This window comes from Anolis carolinensis, chromosome 1 (genome assembly GCF_035594765.1).
Source record: "Anolis carolinensis isolate JA03-04 chromosome 1, rAnoCar3.1.pri, whole genome shotgun sequence".
Lineage (NCBI taxonomy): Eukaryota > Metazoa > Chordata > Lepidosauria > Squamata > Dactyloidae > Anolis > Anolis carolinensis.
In genome coordinates, this window is record NC_085841.1 from 289399565 (window position 1) to 289418500 (window position 18936).

Sequence of the window (18936 nt, forward strand, 5' to 3'; positions counted from 1 at the left end):
AAAAAAGATGCTGGGAAAGAATCTAAACCCTTTCCTTTCTCAACCATCATTGAATCTAAATCCTTTCCCAACCAAAATCTCCTTTCTCTTGTTCCCTCATTTTTTAATTTCCCACTTACAATAGAAAGATCAAGGAAGAAGCCAGGGTATCATTATCATACTGAGGCTCTATCATATTAGACCAGGGTTAAATGTTTTCAGCCGCAGGGCTGTTTTTGAAGTAAAAGTTTATTGTGGAACCTCAAGAAATGTTTATATATTATATTATATATGACATATAATGTATATATATCAGGCATGGGCAAACTTTTGGACACAGGGCCTCATTGCATTTTTAAATTTGAGAGATTGGCTGGGCCAGTGACAGATAGATAGTGTTTGTGTGAACTAACTAAAAGAAAACATAAACATTTTCTTATGCACTCTACACATATCTCATCTGTAGTGCAAAAAATAGGAAGGAAGGAAGGAAGGAAAATAGAATATTTAAAATGAACAATTTTAACCAACATAAACTTAACAGTATTTCAGTGGAAAACCCCAAGGGCCATGCAGTCCAAACGTCTTATGCCATGCAGGAAAAGCAAAATAAAAGCATCCCGAAAAGATGGCCATCCAGCCTTTGTAATAATAATCATAATAATCATTATAGAAGCAAACCCAGGAGCTATCCAGTCAACCCCCTTATGCTATGCAGGATCAGAAGGGTCAGAAAATTTTTGAAGAGCATATAAAATGGTGGAAATATGATCAAGGCTATTAACACCTGGGCTGTACCCATCATCAGATACATTGCTGAAATTGTGAACTGAATGTAAGCAGAGCTGGATGACCTGGACAGAAAAAAAAAAAAAGAAAACTGATGACAATCCCACTACTCATTACACCTGTGTAGTGATATCGACAGACTTTACCTGTCCAGAAAATCAGGAGGCAGAGGGCTTCTGCATGTGAAATAAATGGTAGAAGAAGAGAAACATGCACTGGCAGATTATGTGAAAGACAGTCAAGTGTTGTGGTAATCTTTGAGCAGTTAGACTCAATTTAACCCTCTCTGGGGGAGATTCCACCAAAATGTAGCAGAGTAGCAAGAGCAAAACTTTCAAATGCAGTAGTTACTTACACGCGGTGTAAGTAACTACTTACAGTAAGTACTTACTTACAGATTAGGATGGCAATCAATTGCAGAGTCTCAGTAAAAGTTCAAAAAGCATTTATTCAGGTAAAAAGAATTCCATTGTAGATAGAAAGGCTTAGGAGCTGTCTAGTCTACTCTAAACTGATTTCTAAGGGAAAATAAGAAAGGAAAAATAACAAACATCTAAATAGTTACATGCCTGGAGAGACAGCCAGATGCTGTTTTTTTAGCTAGAAAAACAAAGGGAGAAGAGTGAACCAAAATGGTTCCAACCTCATGGTCCAGTTTTTTGGGACCATAAAAGACATTCTGACCAATGAGAAGTTAGTGTCCCTGAAGATTCACATTTCTACTAACTTCAAAGTAAGGGATGTGACGTAAACAGGATAGAGTGAAACACAGTAAAGCCTATCTAGGCATGTTTTGGAAATGGGGAAAGGATTCCCTCAATCTAACTCTATCATCTATCTGACTACATTTAGATTTGAGTAGTCCAGGGTGATTCCCAACATCAAGAACTAACAAAAAAACTGCTTAAAGTGCAAAAGACAAAGTTTGAATATCGTTTGATGGGATCCGGAGGGCTCTGTTCCTGAACTGTGGTGAAAGTGTCATATGACTGATAAATTTACCCATTGTATGACACTTTCATCACAGTTCAGGGATGGAGCTCTCCGGATCCCATCAAATGACATATAATGCTTTCAGCACAGTTCAGGGACAGAAGTAGATGTAAGAGGGAGCCCTTGCCCATGTGTTCCTTTTCACCCAACAGTTTACAGAAATTTTTCTCTCTGACCAGAACCAGGTTCAGCTATAGGCTTTTTCTCCCCATCTCAGACTTCCTTGACATTTTCACTCCATTAGCATTTCTGAGTGAACATTTACAGATATGTAAAATTACATATCAGTAATTTTAACCCTGATTAGAGAGATATCTTAGGACAATGGGATCTGTCTACCTTCATATGAATAGCAAACTCCAGATTCAGAAATAGCTCTTCTACATGCATCCCTACAAGCTATTAACTGAGACAGGATCAAGGATATCATGTGTTTGATTATGAACAAATAATTATAAGTCAATCTACTTTTATATGGTTTACAAATAAAGCTTTCCCCCTCCACTGCATTTTATGTATATATGGGTAAGTATGGAACTGGTTGTTATTCAGCTTCTGTCTTGACAGTTTGATTATTATGCCTCAGAGATCCCAGTACTACCTCTTACACTTCCCAACAGCTGTGATTTCAAATACCTTTCTCCCTACCATTTGATGTGTTTAGCACATCAGTGAGTTGTGTGGAACAATGGTTTGGATCCAGACTATTGATTACTACACTATTCTATCACTCTGATACTACTTTTATAACCATGTCTCATTTGTAAATAATTTGTAAATTGGCAAAATGCTTTTCTGCTAGAAAGAATTAAGTACAGTAGAGTCTCACTTATCCAACGTTCTGGATTATCCAATGCATTTTTGTAGTCAATGTTTTCAATGCATTGTGATATTTTGGTGCTAAATTCGTTAATACAGTAATTACTACATAGCATTAATGTTTAATGAACTACTTTTTATGTCAAATTTGTTGTATAACATGATGATTTGGTGCTTAATTTGTAAAATCATAACCTATTTTGATGTTTAATAGGCTTTTTCTTAACCTCTCCTTATTATCCAACATATTTGCTTATCCAACATTCTGCCGGCCTGTTTATGTTGGATAAGTGAGACTCTACTCTATGTCAAATAAGAAGTCCTTCTACCTTTCCACTACCTTTAATGGGATCTCATTTTATTTACGATTGCAACATGCCATTCAATATGCATCATCCTTTCCACCCAGTGCACATATCTTTGAGCAGACCTGCATGGTTTGCACTGATTTGAATGCATGTGATTCAATTGAATTCCATGGAACTAGATCTAGCTCACTGTCAGACAAGGTGAGAAGTAGGTCCAGTTTCCAATAGAGTCAAAATAAATCTGAATACTCGTTGAATGCTAAAAAGATTATTGTCTTCATTCATTCTATTACTTCACAGACACTTTTTCATGGCAAACTTGTTTACATTTTTGTCTTCCATTCTGGCTTCTTTAGCCAAAAGAATAATCAGCTCTTATAAAGGAAAAGGATGATAGCCTGTCCTTGACAAACTTAGTGGAGGCAGTGGAGGGGAGAGGCAGGGGAATGAAACTATTTCCACCGACTTTGTTCTGCAGCTAGCTGCTGAAAATGAAGAACCCAAAGGAGCAGCCGTTGGGTTGAAGTCAACTTTCCTAAAGCAAAGCATCCTGCCGCATTTCAGAAAATATGATTGTTACTTCCTGAAGAATGAAGTAAAAAGGACACGACCTCTGGCAGTTAATTGTCCAGATAAGAATAGTGGCAGAAGTGTCCTTAAAGCTCCAGTTAGGAATGAACACTGCAGATTAAGGGAAACAGTTCTCCATGTATAAAAAGAGGCCCAAGGCAGTGATGCATGATTATCCCTACCCCTGACTTAATAGGTTTTACATGGAGAAGGGAACTCTTGTAACAACTTACCCTAACATGCAGATAGGACATGTCTATATTTTTGGATCACAATTCCCATAATCCCTTAATACTGCCCATGATGTGTAGGGCTGATGGGAATTGTAGACCAAAATACGCACTCAAATGTAGTCTTGTTGATTTTAGAGTAAATAATATGCAAGCTGCCTAATTACATATTCACTCTTATTTTTTGCTTTTCTCTCAGGCACTACTGATAGGCAGAATAAAGTGTCCATCTTGGCTGGCTCAGAAATTGCAGTCACAACATTGTTTGGGGAAAGAAAGCTGTGCCCCATATTCCCTAAGTCCATACAGAGTTTCGGAAAGTTACTTTCTTCTTACGTGTTGTCTGTGAAATGCACACATATGGGGTTTCCCCAGTGCGCCTGCGCAGAGTTCGGAACCTTCTGGAAGTTTAAAAGTGAAAGAAATTGGCGGGAGCCCCGCCCACTCTCCCCATGTAGTATATGTAGCCGTGGGCGGGGCTACGCCTCAGTTCTTCTTTCCGCGCGACAGCAGACAGTAGGAACCTTTTGTACTCCTCTCTTTTGGATTTGCAACGGTTTTTGACTCTGGACTGGCCTTGACTTGCTGCCCTCTCCTGCCCCACTTTCTGGACTGGACTTTGACCACGAATCAGGCAATGTCTACTTTATTCTTTAAAAAATGCAGCTCATGCGGAGCTAAGCTGCCTGACTCAGACAGGCACAACATGTGCCTTTTGTGCTTGGGGGAAGGGCACGTTCCCCAAACCTGCCCAATTTGCCTATCTTTCACCCCCCAAGCACGCAGAAACAGAGAGGCCCGCCTTAAGGCCGTCCTCTATGAGCAAGCCCTGGCGCCAGAAGAAACACGCGCCCAAAAACGGCCCTGCCCAGAGGCCTCCCCTCCTCCTCTCCTAACTGAGGCCTTAAGCTCCCTCCCAGCCAGGGAAGAGAGTGCTGCCGAGGATTACCTGGTGCCTGAAGCGCCACGCAAAAAAGCCAAATCCTCCAGGACCAGGGAGGCCAAACAGAAAGAGGGCTCAAAAAAGCAAAAAAAAGGGAGGCAACTCACTGGCGAAAAGCCCTTGAGTCCCCCGCTGCAAAACCGGGCTGGAGAAAACATGCCTCGGGACCGAGGCTCTCCGAACCCGCCCTCTCCACAGGAGACTCCTCCCCACTTGTCTCCAGTTAACTCTTTGCAGCCTCTCGCTGAAGCAAGCAGCGAAGCTGTCCCTGATGGCCAAATTGCAGAGCCCTTCCCCACGCAGGGACGGCCTTATCCTCCTCCCCGCTCAACCCCAGACAGGCAAAGCCTCCAGGAGGAGGGGCGAGGCCGCACCATGAGGGCTGCTCGGTACCGTGGGCGCTCCCCCTCCCTCGAATCCAGGGCCTCAGGCTCTAGGAGCCCATCCAGAGCATCCTCCTACTCCAGGTCTTTTTCCCCTGGCCGCAACCGCCCTTATTATGCTGATTTCTTTTATCCCTATCCCCCTCCACCCCCCTTCCCCTATGGGGCTCCTTGTTACTATGATTTTTACCCAAACCGAGGCCAACTTCCTCCTCCAGTGCCCAGGCAGCCTCCTTCTGCTTCAGCCTCCCGACCAGAGGCCACAATACAGGCACTGCCTCCCACTCAAGGACCTTCCAGCTCCTCCCAGGCAGCTGAACCAAATCTGCCTGAGCAAGGAAGGGAGCTAGCTCACATCCAATCAACTCCCATCCCTGACACACTGCAAGACAGGGATCTAAATGCATCCGAAGGAGACACCCCTTCATTGGCACCCCCTCAAACTGAAATAGATCAAGACCCTCAACAGGCAGAGGATTTTAGAAACTTTTCAGCTCTCCTCATTAGACTCTCAAAAGCCCTTAACCTACCCACCCCCAAACCAGCTAATGTTGTGGAAGATCCCTGTTTTTCCTCCTCAGAACAACAAACCCCAATATCCACAGCCCTCCCAACCCTTCCATACTTACTACAAGTTATCAAAACTGTGGGGATAGCCCCATCATTAGTACCAGCTACTCCAAAACGAGCTGAAAACCTTTATAGGGTTGATCTCTCTACAGCCTCTTGGCTTGCAAAAATGCCTAAGGCCAATTCAGTTGTTACAGACACCCAACCTAAACCAACTCAAAGGGCACAGCTTACACCCTCAGACAGAGAGGGTAAGAAACTTGATGTAATGGCCAAAAAGTTCTATACCTCAGCCTGCCTCTTCGCCCGTATGGCTCACTATGGAGTATACATGAGTGTATACCAAAAATTTCTCTGGACTAAAATGGAATCCTTCCTCGATTCTCTTTCCCCTCATCAACAAACCCTTGCCAAAGCTTTTCAACAAGAAGCATTATCTCTCACGGCCTTTCAAAAGGACCTAGCAAAGAATACTGCCGACGCATCGGGAAAACTCCTTGCAAATGCAGTGGCCCTACGAAGACATGCATGGCTCCGAGCCGCCATCTTGTCTCCCTCCGCTCGCTCCCTTATTGAAGACTTACCAATGGATGAAGCGGGACTTTTCAACCCGGAAACAGACTCCCAACTCGAACATTCTCATAAAATGAAACAAACCATCACTAAGTATGGACAACATCAATACCAACCCTACCCCTCCCAGCATCGGCGATGGCCTTATCAACCACAATACTACCGGGGCCGCTACAGTCCCCTGCCCTTTCGAGGAAGACAACGGCAGCAGCCTGCCTCAACAGGCAACCGCAGACCACCCCTCCCCACGAAGGGTCAGTACCGCGGAACAAAACCGGCAGACAATAGGAGACGGCGCTTTTAGCCCCTCTCCTCCTACTACCACTCACTCCTCCCCAGTTCAAACTATGTTTCCCCCCCCCCTTACCACCCACACTTACCTTGATAGACTCTCCCCATACCTTGAACGGTGGCAACAGATCACATCAGATGCCTGGGTGCTAAACATTATACAGAGTGGCTATGCTATAGAATTCCTTTCCCTGCCACCCGTGGGACACATCTGTGCCACTTCCCCCTCAGACCCCCTCCTTGAGGAAATAAGTTCCTTACTTCACAAAGGGGCAATTTCCCCCATCCCTCCTCACCACGTTTCTTCCTGTTATTTTTCCCGTTACTTCTTAGTAACCAAACGCGGTGGCGGTCTTCGCCCCATCCTAGATTTACGTGGTATTAATCTGTACATCAAACCACGTAAATTCCGCATGGTGACACTCCCCACCATCCTTCCCCTTATCAGGAAGGGATCCTGGCTTGCGTCTATTGATTTGAGGGATGCTTATTTCCATATTTCCATTATGGAAGATCACCGTAGATTTCTCAGCTTTGCAATAGGAGACTCCTGTTACTCATTTAACGTCCTACCCTTTGGCCTTTCCACAGCCCCAAGGGTCTTTACCAAATGCATGTCAGTAGTGGCAGCCCATTTACGCCGACACCACATAACGATTTTTCCGTATCTGGATGATTGGCTTTTATCAGCGGAATCCCGCGATCAATTGCAATCTGATATTCATTTCACTTTATCTTTTTTGCAGACCTTAGGTCTCGTTGTCAACAGAGAAAAATCCCACCTCTCCCCTACCCAGCGTATCACCTTCATTGGCGCCCTTATAGACACGCAGTCCCAAAAGGCCTTCCTACCAGAGGAAAGATTCAGAAACTTAAGAACTATGGTCTCCGAATTGCGCCACTATGGACGAGCGTCCGCCTGGACAATCCAATCCACCTTAGGCCACATGGCCTCAACTACAGTGGTTACACCATACGCTCGCCTCCGCTTCCGAACCTTACAAAACTGGTTCGTCCGGAAATTCGACCCAATCCGAGATCACCAAAACATTGTCCTATCACTTCCTCAGGACGTCCTCAACTCCCTCTCATGGTGGACAAAGAGGTCCAATGTGTGCTCGGGACTTCCGTTTGTTTCTCCTCGCCCCTCAGTCTCATTGACAACAGATGCATCAACACTAGGTTGGGGCGCACACTTACAGAACCTAACAGCCCACGGCCGTTGGTCAACACAAGAGCAAAAGCTCCACATCAACGCCTTGGAGCTCCTAGCCGTGGAAAAGGCCCTGAAATCCTTTGCCCGCCTTACCAAAAACCAGGTCATCCAACTTGTCACGGACAACACAACAGTGAAAGCCTACATAAACAAACAGGGAGGGACCCGCTCACTCACTCTCCTCTCCATCGCATCACAAATCTGGGAATGGTGCATTCGCAGAAATATTTTTCTCATAGCGATTCACCTGCCGGGAGAGGACAACGTCCTAGCGGACTCCCTGAGCAGAACTCCCCTCAGCAACCACGAATGGAAACTCCACTGCAGGGAGTTTCGCTTCATCACGAGACGTTGGGGAGTTCCTCAGGTGGATCTCTTCGCCTCCCCGGCGAACAAACAGTGTCCTCAGTTTTGCGCTCGGATACGTCCTCACGCATCCCCAGGCTGCTTAGGAGACGCCTTCCTCTTCACGTGGGTACCAGAACTGCTATACGCATTTCCACCACTCCCACTCCTGACCAAAGTGGTGGCCAAAATCGTATCAGACAATGCAAATTGTATTCTCATAGCCCCTTGGTGGCCCCGACAGGCCTGGTTCACACCCCTCCTGAAGGCATCGAAAGGCGACTACGTCCGCCTGAGGAACAGCCCCGATCTTCTCACAGTCCAAGATGGTCTTGTGAGACACCCAGACGTAACATCTCTACAGTTGACAGCGTGGAGGATCAGACCACCGCCCACCTCTCCGACGCCGTCCGTAGAATAATCTTTGCAGCCCAAAAGACATCAACAAAGCGATCTTATACATATAAGTGGTCTCGATTTAAAGAATTTGCCTCCACCTGTGAAGTAGACCCCTTTACAGCCCCTACTTCAGTAGTACTCGACTTTCTAGTCCACCTATCCTCTAAACATATGTCTCTATCATCAGTCAAGTGCTATACAGCCGCTCTGTCGTGGTTCAGAAGGAAAGCAGGACAGCCCTCACTGTCTCACGATCCACTCCTACGCCTATTCCTTAAAGGCTACAAAAATACTTACCCACCTAGCTCCTTACCTCCTCCATCATGGAGCCTGGAACTGGTCCTTTCTCAGATGTCAAAGCCCCCATTTGAACCAATGGCCTCTAGCGATCTCTCCCACCTGTCTTGGAAGACGGCATTCCTCGTCGCGATCACATCCGCTAGACGAGCAAGTGAAATTGCAGCCCTACGGGCTGACGCCCCGTACATCCGTTTTTCTGACGACAATGTGACCCTTCGGACGGACATAGCATTCCTACCGAAGATAGTTTCACACTTTCATATGTGCCAGGACATTGTTCTACCCGCCTTCTTCCCTAACCCATCATCTCCCCTGGAGACGACTCTTCACTCTCTGGACGTCAAAAGAGCACTACTGTTCTACATTCATAGAACTGCCCCCCACAGAAAATCTCCAAGACTCTTCCTCAAATATAGGAAAGATGCCTTGGGCCTTCCAGTCACTTCTCAACGTCTGGCCTCCTGGATCACCTCGGCGATCCGCCTGGCTTACCAACTAGCGGGCAAAGAACCACCATCGCATGTAGCTGCACACTCCACCAGGTCACTGTCAGCCTCCCAAGCCTTCCTCCGGGGTGTATCCCTGCAAGATATCTGCAAGGCAGCTACCTGGTCATCTCCATCGACGTTTGTGTCACATTACAAGCTGGACATCCAGGCGAAGAAGGATGCCGCGTTCGGCAGGGCAGTGTTATTCTCCTGTGTGGCATGACCCACCTCCAAGGTTAGTAGCTTGCTATTCACCCATATGTGTGCATTTCACAGACAACACGTAAGAAGAAGTATAGGTTGCTTACCTGTAACCGTATTTCTTCGAGTGTTGATCTGTGAAATTCACACAGCCCGCCCATCCTCCCCGCTGAGGTCATGCCTCGGTCTCTCAGCTGCTGTCTGCGGCGGAGAACTGAGGCGTAGCCCCGCCCACGGCTACATATACTACATGGGGAGAGTGGGCGGGGCTCCCGCCAATTTCTTTCACTTTTAAACTTCCAGAAGGTTCCGAACTCTGCGCAGGCGCACTGGGGAAACCCCATATGTGTGAATTTCACAGATCAACACTCGAAGAAATACGGTTACAGGTAAGCAACCTATACTTTTTGGACTTTGACTCCCAGAACCATCTAGCTGGCACAGGTAGGAAAATAAGTAAGGAAAAATAACAAACATCTAAATAGTTACATCTTGCCAGGAGAGATGGCAGGATGCTTTTTGTTAGCTTGAAGAACAAAGGGAGAAGAGAGAACCAAAATGGTTCCGACCTCATGGTCCAGTTTATTGGGGCCATAAAAGACATTCTGACCAATGAGGTTAGTGTCCCTGGAGAGTCACATTTCTGCTAACTTCAAAGTAAGGGATGTGACGTAAACAGGATAGGATGAAACACAGTAAAGCCTGTCTAGGCATGCTTTGGAAACAGGAAAGGATTCCCTCAATCTAACTATATTATCTATCTAACTACATTTAGACTTGAGTAGTCCAGGATGATTCCCAACACTAAGTTTAGCCGATCAACCCCAAATGTAGACCCATCAATAACATCTGAGTGTCAGCCTATGTCTTAATACCACATTTGGTCAACATAGATTCTCATATAAAGCAAAAACTAAAGCAAGCACTTGGGTTTGTAGAGTAGGCAGACAGTTGAAATTATAGATATTGGGCTGAATCACCTGAAGTATTCCTATTGAATTAATGGGATCGAGATAGGGGTTGACCTCACAAGTCCCATTCATTCAGTAGGTGTACTCCAGTTGGACCTAACAATTGGATTTAACCCACATCTTTGTATTTTTAGTATCTTATAGTTTTTTGCACCGAAGGCTCCTAGAATGGAAGTTGTGAAATATTTTAAACAAACCATCATTAGAAAAATGCATTTTAAAACTTTTCATCTTAAGGCAGAAAAATTACAAGTTAGGAAAAGTTGACTTGAAACTTCAGTTGTATGAATGAATGCTTGGGCTTGCGGTTGGTTAAGGGAACTGAATGTTTTTGTCACATGAATCAAATGCACAAGGAATTAAACTCATCCAGTGTCGGTTGATTGTGATGAATTTAGGGATTATATTCATTGATATCTCTATGGAATTAGAAGCACAGTGCTGCTTCTATGGACCTTCACCTGCTCTCGTATGCTAGATTTTTGTTTAGTTTTACAATTTTAATTTATCGTAGGAAACTCTTAAAGATGCAGGATCTTTTAAGAGCCATCTACAATAGACGTGAAGCACTTATTTAATCCCATTGAATGGTGATTAGATTTACTAGCTGAGCTAGCCATGATTTTTGTTCAGGAGTCATCCTGGAGTACATCGATGTTTAAATAGCTTTTTAGAGAAAACCGAGGAAACAAAAGAAGTAAATTTTGAGAAAAAGACTTTGTCAAGAAGGCTGAGATGTTAAACAGAGAGAAAGATCACTGTGTCTTGATGGAAATGAATGTTGGGGTTGGTCGCATTGCTGATGATCTTGCAGGAGATGCTAATGAAGTACTTTAAATGCAGGCCTGATGTACAGAGAAGGGGTAATTTCATACAAAAGTGCAACAAGGTTAGAGAATCAAAGAAAGCACACTTCAGATCTGCAAAAATACACACAATGGTCCATTGTAAGGTACTGACTCCTTTTGGCTTTGAACATGTCTGAAAAACCCTGTTTACTAATGTGTACAACCTAGAGTGCTCACAGATTAAGAATTTATGACCAGAAACAAACTTGGTGTGAACTTCGGTATGTGTGTGCGTGCGCAAAAGCAGAGTTTTGATCCTTACAGTAGCACTGTAGCACAGTGTGCATGAACTTAACCTGGGCACCATGGGGGTAGGGGGTGCACAATGTTTTTTTTTAAACTCAGAGGCCTAGCTCTTGAATTCAAATGGAATCTCATCTTTCAATAACAATTAAAACAAAAAAGGCGGAATGGGAGCTGCACACCATCTGTGACCCATCAACCTGTCACAATGCAGGCTGTTTGATTTTGGGTTTAAATTATCCACTTACTTCTGGATTGTGCCCCAATTGACCTTTTCAGCTCGTGAACACTGCCTGCCCCTCTGCAAGCAAACTCAGATTGACTAAAATATATAATTTTTAAACTTCAGACATGGTTAAAACTATATTGGTCATAAGTAGAATGTGATGTGACATTGTATATCCATGTCATCTTTCTTTCCCTCTCTCTCTCATTAATCAATGAAGCCAATGGGAATCAAAACTCTTTGGATAGGATCTGACCAGGATTCAGGCAATACTTCTTCATTGGTCTTGTCATTCTCATTTTGCATGAAGTACTCCAGAAGATCAAGAGAGTATGAGAAAAATCTCTCACTGATATGCCATATTCTCCAACTGTCCTAATTTGTTGGGAACAGTTCCAGTCAATCCTCTGTCACTTCACTTTCTCAGCTGCTTCCAAAATGCCCCAGTTTCTCCTATGTGCCCACCTTATTTCAATTTTTGCAAACTGAGCTCAAAGTGTGAAAAAACTAAATTTCCCAAGTATTTGGAACTTGATTGCAGGATACAAATTTTTGAGTGGAAATTGGTCAACAAATATCCAGTTTGTGTTCATTTCTCATCTGGGGCAGAGGATGGTTTTTGTTTTTTCAATCAGTGTGTAAAGAGGCATTGCCTACCAACTGCATATATTATGTTGAGGATGAGCACATAAATCATACCTATATGTTGTGGGTGATGTTATTAGGCTTAGAGATGATGCTGCTTGAGTAGATATGGAGGCAAAGGTTGCACCTGAATCTTATTTCTCTCTGCACACCCATGCTTTGCAACCTATTGTAGATGAGGGTCTAATTGCATGTCTATAGGTGAGTAAATGCCTGCCACCTAGAGTCACTGAGAAGGTAGCATTATTCTCCAGAACAATGATGTGAGTGTTCTCAGCCGAGTGTTGTATGTTACCTTTGGTGAAACTCTTGTCATTTCCTGTCTCAAGTCTGTCCTACAGTAGATTAGGCCTGGGTTCAAGTCTTTTCTTTCACTTCATTTGGTGGGTATTGTAACTTGAAACATGTCTGTTGTAATGATTTATGACAGGTTCTTTTTTCCTTTTCAACTTGAAATTAAATATCGGAACTTAGATGACAACAAAACCATTGCCAAATTTGCAGGTATCCATCCTGATTTTTCTAATGTGTTATGACAGGCTCACTTTTGCACCTGGGATGTTTCTCTCCCCAATTGTCAACCTTTTTACATGAAATTAGTAAAATTACTACAAATTGTATGATAATGAAAACATTCTTGAAGTTGTTGTGTTGCCTCCCTGATAAGGTATATCTGCCCTCCTTTTTCTAGGAAATCCCTGATTTGGAATTTCAGTTGAAAACCTAGCAAGAAAACATGTTAAAATGACTCACACTATCCAAATAAGTTCTGGCTGCTAAAGATATGAAGACCTTCTTTTTGACTGTAATGGAAGCATAGACAAGCAGATGGATTAATAACTTTATTCTTATATCCCGCCGTCTCTATAGCTAGTCTTCATCTCTCCGAAGGGACTCGGGGTGACTCACATGGGGACAAGCCCAACAATAACATAGGTTAAAATACGATCCATGAGTTAAAACAATATAAACAACATAAATATAAATGAAAAACAAGATAAAATACAGCAATTAACTTTAAAACCTGGCCATAGATACTACCTATGCAGAGGGAAGCTTGTGTAGGACTCAGGGCAGGGTTTGTGGAAAGAATAGGGACAAACAGAGATAGGGGCAGATGGATGATCTCAACAGACATTGGTGACCTAAAAAGGTGAGATGTAGAAATAAAGTGCAATAAGAAGTTGTGAGTAAAATATCTATCTGGCAGGGGCATACACTCAAACCCGCACTGGAACATCCACGTTTTTAGTTCCTTATGGAAGTTGGACAGCGAAGATGCCAGTCTGATCTCCCTGGGGAAAGAGTTCCAGAGTTGGGGAGCCACTGCTAAGAAGGCCCTCTCCTTCCTCTCCACCAGCCACACTTGAGATGGAGGTGGGAGTGAGAGAAGGGCCTCCCCGGAAGATCTTAAGGTCCGGATGGGCTCATAGGGGCGGATTTCCATACGGAGGCCTCACTGGACAGTTTCAAGACATTTCTTCTGCAGAGAAGAGGTGACTTGAAAAACTGTGCTCTCTGTGCTAATATAGTAGCTAGTTTGCTAGAGAAGGGAGCTGCTGTCTGTTTACATCTTGTTTTTATGTGTTACACAAAAGATCACAAGGGGGAAGTATTGTATCTAATTCAGCAGAATGGACAATACAGAGGGAATATAATATTTTGTTGGTCCTGCAAGTTTACAGAGCTTAAGTAATTCACTGTTCTCATAAGTTGCTAACTGCTTATTGGCATTTTGGGCTATCTGCTTCTCTACATTGCTGCTTGCTGGGTTAGCACTTACTTGCCTCCAACTCGCTAATCTAGACACATCCCTATTTGTGGCCAATTAACATGACAATACATAGCTTTCTAAAGGGCTGCCAAGTTATGGGCTGGTTCTGGGGTGTCCCAAATTGTTGGAATTTCCAGATCTGAGATTTTAATTTTGGCTCCCATTTGGCTGCACTTCCCACAGTTGGCTCCCAAGGTGGTTATGGCCTATAGCTGCTTTATTATGTCAAGCATTAGCCTTTAAAAGGGTTTATGATGGCACATGCTCGCTCTGTTTATACCTGTTACAGAATGTATATGGTATGTAGCTAAAATTAGCTTCTTCTGGCTGTAGTGATATATCTTAGGTTGGGGAAAATGGCATGCTCTGTGAAGCTCAAAACAAAGAACTGGAAACTAGATGGCAGTATGACCTAGTCATTAAATCCTCCTGGCAATCAAACCTTGTGATGACTCATGCTCCTGGGAAGAATTTGAAAGATATATAACTTTGCATAAGTTTTGCATGAGCACTCAAACTATACTTTAAAAATTGAAGACAACTCAGAGGATGAAAAGTTCATGTAGATTTATTTACTTAGACAAAACACTACAATGTGTTCTCCTTCAGCAAACAGTGGGGAGGAATAACGGGATCGGAAATGCAAATCCCAGAAGAATTAACAAACAACTGAGGAAATCAAGTACATTTAGAAGCACAGTGCTTTATGGAGGAAGGAGGCAGAGAGAATGGCAGATTGAGAGATCTTTCCAGACAGTGATACAAAAAGCATTTGGGGGGGGGGGGGGGGGGAGTTAACCCTGTTCTACTTTTGGGACAATTGTGCTTTATCTAGTCTCCATATGTTATTTTTCCCTTTCCTTTCCTTTTTTCTTGCTTGGCTGCTGCTTGGAAGCATTGTCTCCTGGACATTTCAGAGAAGATTAAAGGGGGAATAAACTGAGCTTTCTTACTCATCCAAGTCAAAGAAGGATGGAATAATATAGCCAAGAAAGGAAATCCCTCCCCACATTTTTCTCCTGTATAAGACGGCTTGGATTCTCACATGCTTGCCCAACTGTTTCGTTTTGGCAGGGATAGTCCTGATCAGGGCCGTAGCCAGAAAAAAATTTCGGGAGGGGTTTTGAAAATTTGGGGGGGGGGGGTTGAACCCCTAGCACGCACTCCTCCCCGCTACAAACCTGTCAATATCTGCTTGAGATAGTGCCTGGAGGGACTCTTAATGTTTTGCATCTCATAGACTTAGCATGGGGATTTGGTTAACCAGTTAAAATTCATGAGTAAACCAGATTTTTTTTATAACCTGAAAAATTTCGGGGGGGGGGGGGGTTGAACCCCTAAAACCACCCCCTCGCTACAGGCCTGGTCCTGATTATTCCTCTGCTATTCTCCTTTTTCAAGTGTTTTTAAAATGTCCCAGTTTCTCTCCTCTTCCCATTTTCCCTTTTCTTTTTGGCTTATTTCAATTGCTGTAAACTGAGTTCAAAGTGAAAAAGGGGTTTGCACTTAATTAACTCAGCAGGGTTGGTAGAGCGGAATGAGATGAATCTTGTCCTTCCCTGTCGATTCAGGCAAAAGCAAACTGTTGCAGTCTTTCTAGCTCCTGTGTGGCTTTTATATCAGTGCAGCAGTGAATCTGTTTTGCTTTTTAGTCTGAATAGTAAAGGAACTAGCCAAGATGCTGAGCCATCTCTTCAAAATAATGCCTAGCACAGACTCATCAACCCATTGACATGGAAACCTGAAGGATGCAGTTTGACCAGGGCTATGTTGTACCACATCTACCCAGTAAGGCCGATCAAGCCCAATAAAAAAGAGAGGGCAACCCTTATTTGGTACAGTTGGATTTAAAGTCAGACTTTTCAGAGCTAAGCATGCAGAATCCTCTTGGTTTGTAGGAATATAGCTGTGAGTTTTGCTTTCACTGAAATTAGATCCCCTCCCCTAAAATACCCATTTTTTCTATCCAGTTTATGAAGTAATTTGTAAATATTGGTATATTTTTATAAAAAAAGTAACCAGGCAAACTGCAAAGATTAAGAGTAAGTGGTAAAGACTGAAACTGCTCTGAGAATAATCTTCAACTGAGATAATAGGCAAACGTCTGAAAAGTGGGTGAAATAATTTTTCATTGGTTGTTTCTCCCTTTAATCAAACTGTGTTTATTAAAAAATAACACTGCCATGCTTCTTAATGAATGCTTACCTGTCTGTAAGAAAGGAGACATTTGCTGCCATTATAATTAGTAGATTTAAATTTTCTTAAATGTGATAAGATTTAAGGTACTGAGCTTGAGACAATATCATAATTAACTTTAATTAATCTAAAAACATTTCATTGGGAGCTTTTTCTGTAACACAATAGGGCAAACTTTTATTTTCATATCCCTTTATTACAATTATTTTATCAACATATATACTGATAAAACCTTGCTGAATGCAATATCTAATCTAACAAGAAACTGTCTTCAAGTCTAAAGATATGATGGTAGTAATCAATTTATATTGCTTAATGATGATGGGTACAATTTCAAGCTGCTTTCCACTTTATGATATGATCCTAATCTCCTTCACATTGGGATTTCGGTTTCACATTTCCTTGAAATAATTGCAAGTTCACATATGGTGCCATTATAATCTTTGGGTCAACTTCTACTATCTTGGATTCAAAATTTACCAGTACAGTGAATTCTGTGGAACCTTGGCAGTGGTGATGCCTGGAGTTTTGTGAAAAGAAAATAACTACAGTAGAGTCTCACTTATCCAAGCCTCGCTTATCCAAGCTTCTGATTATCCAAGCCATTTTTGTAGTCAATGTTTTCAATATATCGTGATATTTTGGTGCTAAATTCGTAAATACAGTAATTACAACATAACATTACTGCGTATTGAACTACCTTTTCTGTCAAATTTGTTGTATAACATGATGTTTTGGTGCTTCATTTGTAAAATCATAACCTAATTTGATGTTTAATAGGCTTTTCCTTAATCCCTCCTTATTATCCAAGATATTCGCTTATCCAAGCTTCTGCCGGCCCGTTTAGCTTGGATAAGTGAGACTCTACTGTACATTTTTACACATTGATTCTAAAGAGCCAGTGTGGTATAGTGGTTTGAACATTCAACTACGACTCTAGAAACCATAATTCAAATCTGCATTCAGCCAGGGAATCCTCTGGGTAATCTTGGGCATGTTATAGTCTCTCGGCATCAGGGGAAAACAAAGGTAAACCCCCAAACATAACTTGCCAAGAAATCCTGATTTGGGCGCTACACAGGGATTGTGAAAATCTTTCAAAACAAATTTACCAGTAAGCAGCAGCACCTGCATTCAACTGTGGTCTGTTTCCCTGACAATTAAGGAGCAGTTGCCTGATGTTCCTTTTTTTTCCTTGCATGAGCAGTCACCAGCACCAATGGAATTTGTGACAGGAGTCCTTTTTCTGTCAGTCACATCAGAAATAGCTTACAGGAAGAGGTTAAAACATCAGGCAGTTGCTTTTCAGTCAACAGAGTAATGGAACCTTGTCAATCGCAGTAGCGGCTTATTGGTAAAATGAATCGGGGGTGCAGGTATGGCCAGAATTTTCTACATTTTCCATTACATTCTACATTACATTACCATTTTCATACGCTGGCAAAACAGATTCCAATAGAGGCCTTCCCACAACACACAGTCACTTCCGAAATCCATCTTGCCAGCATGCAAAGACTAAGAGGAGTCCGTTTTCAGGAATCAGGTGTTTCCTGACTCCTGATTGAAGAAAGCGGTGGGAAGCAGAGAGCTGGAAGAAGGCAGGGAAATGTTGTGGGATGGCTGGCCATCCTTAAAGACAGATCTTGCTGGGGTAAGCAGGTTCCCCATTCTTAAGGACACTTTCCCCCAGTTTCCCCTTCTTTCCTCCTGCCATACACAATGGTCATACAGGATTTCATTAATTTATTATTATTATTTATTGCATTAAATTGATTATATTGTAAGCTGGCTTGAGATTTTTAGGGATAAAATGGAATATAAATATTTTAATAAATGAACAGACATCCTGGGAAATTGTTTTCCAAGCTTTGCCATGAAGTCCCTGATCTGCTGCTTTTGGTGTCCTAACACCATTACAACTCTGCTGTCACTGCCTCTTCTGTGATTATGGATAAAGCATATCCTCCAACTGCCCCAGTTTGCAGGGACAGCTCTGCTTAATTCTCTATTGCCCCACTTCCTCAGGTGCTTTTAATATTTCCCAGCTTCTTTCCTTTACTCCCACTTTTCCTCTTTATTAAAAACAAAAAGTAATATGAAGAGGACAGAGAAAAGGATTCCTTGTGTGATTGTTTTGAATGAGGGCAAAAGTAATTTGTTTTGAAAAAGCAGAACACTATCATTGCTTGAATTATTCCTTGGAGTCGGTACCATCTTTTTTTTTTTTTTTACTGTGTTTCCATTAGAGTGCTGGCTCATAGATGCATTTACCAGCTTTATCAAATGTCTGCCTTGCTTGCTATTTAATATCATAGGCTGAAAGCCCCAAACCTCTTATTTTCTACTGCCGTGTTGAAATCTGAGGCCATAATTTTAAAGCAGGAAGCTTTCCTTTAAAGTAAAAAAAAAAAAACACCAAAAAAACCAACAACAACACACTTGTTCAGATTCTTTTTTCATTTATTTTGTCCTTCCTAAATAGTTTTGCTCTTTTAAAACAATAACCAGCAGAAAAGAGATGCATTTATAGATATATTTGCATTTTTAGTAGACTTGGAGGACCCTTTTATTTTCTTGACAAACTTTCCGAATTGAGAATGGCTAAGTCCAAATGAAGCTACCCAGACTGTATAAAC

General features: G+C 42.5%; 1 long non-coding RNA gene across 1 annotated transcript in view; it reads left to right on the forward strand.

Annotated features, from left to right (window-relative positions):
* LOC107982689 (uncharacterized) overlaps positions 1 to 18936 on the forward strand; it is an 86758-nt gene that overhangs the window by 29858 nt on the left and 37964 nt on the right. The gene's annotated exons all lie outside the window — the stretch shown is intronic.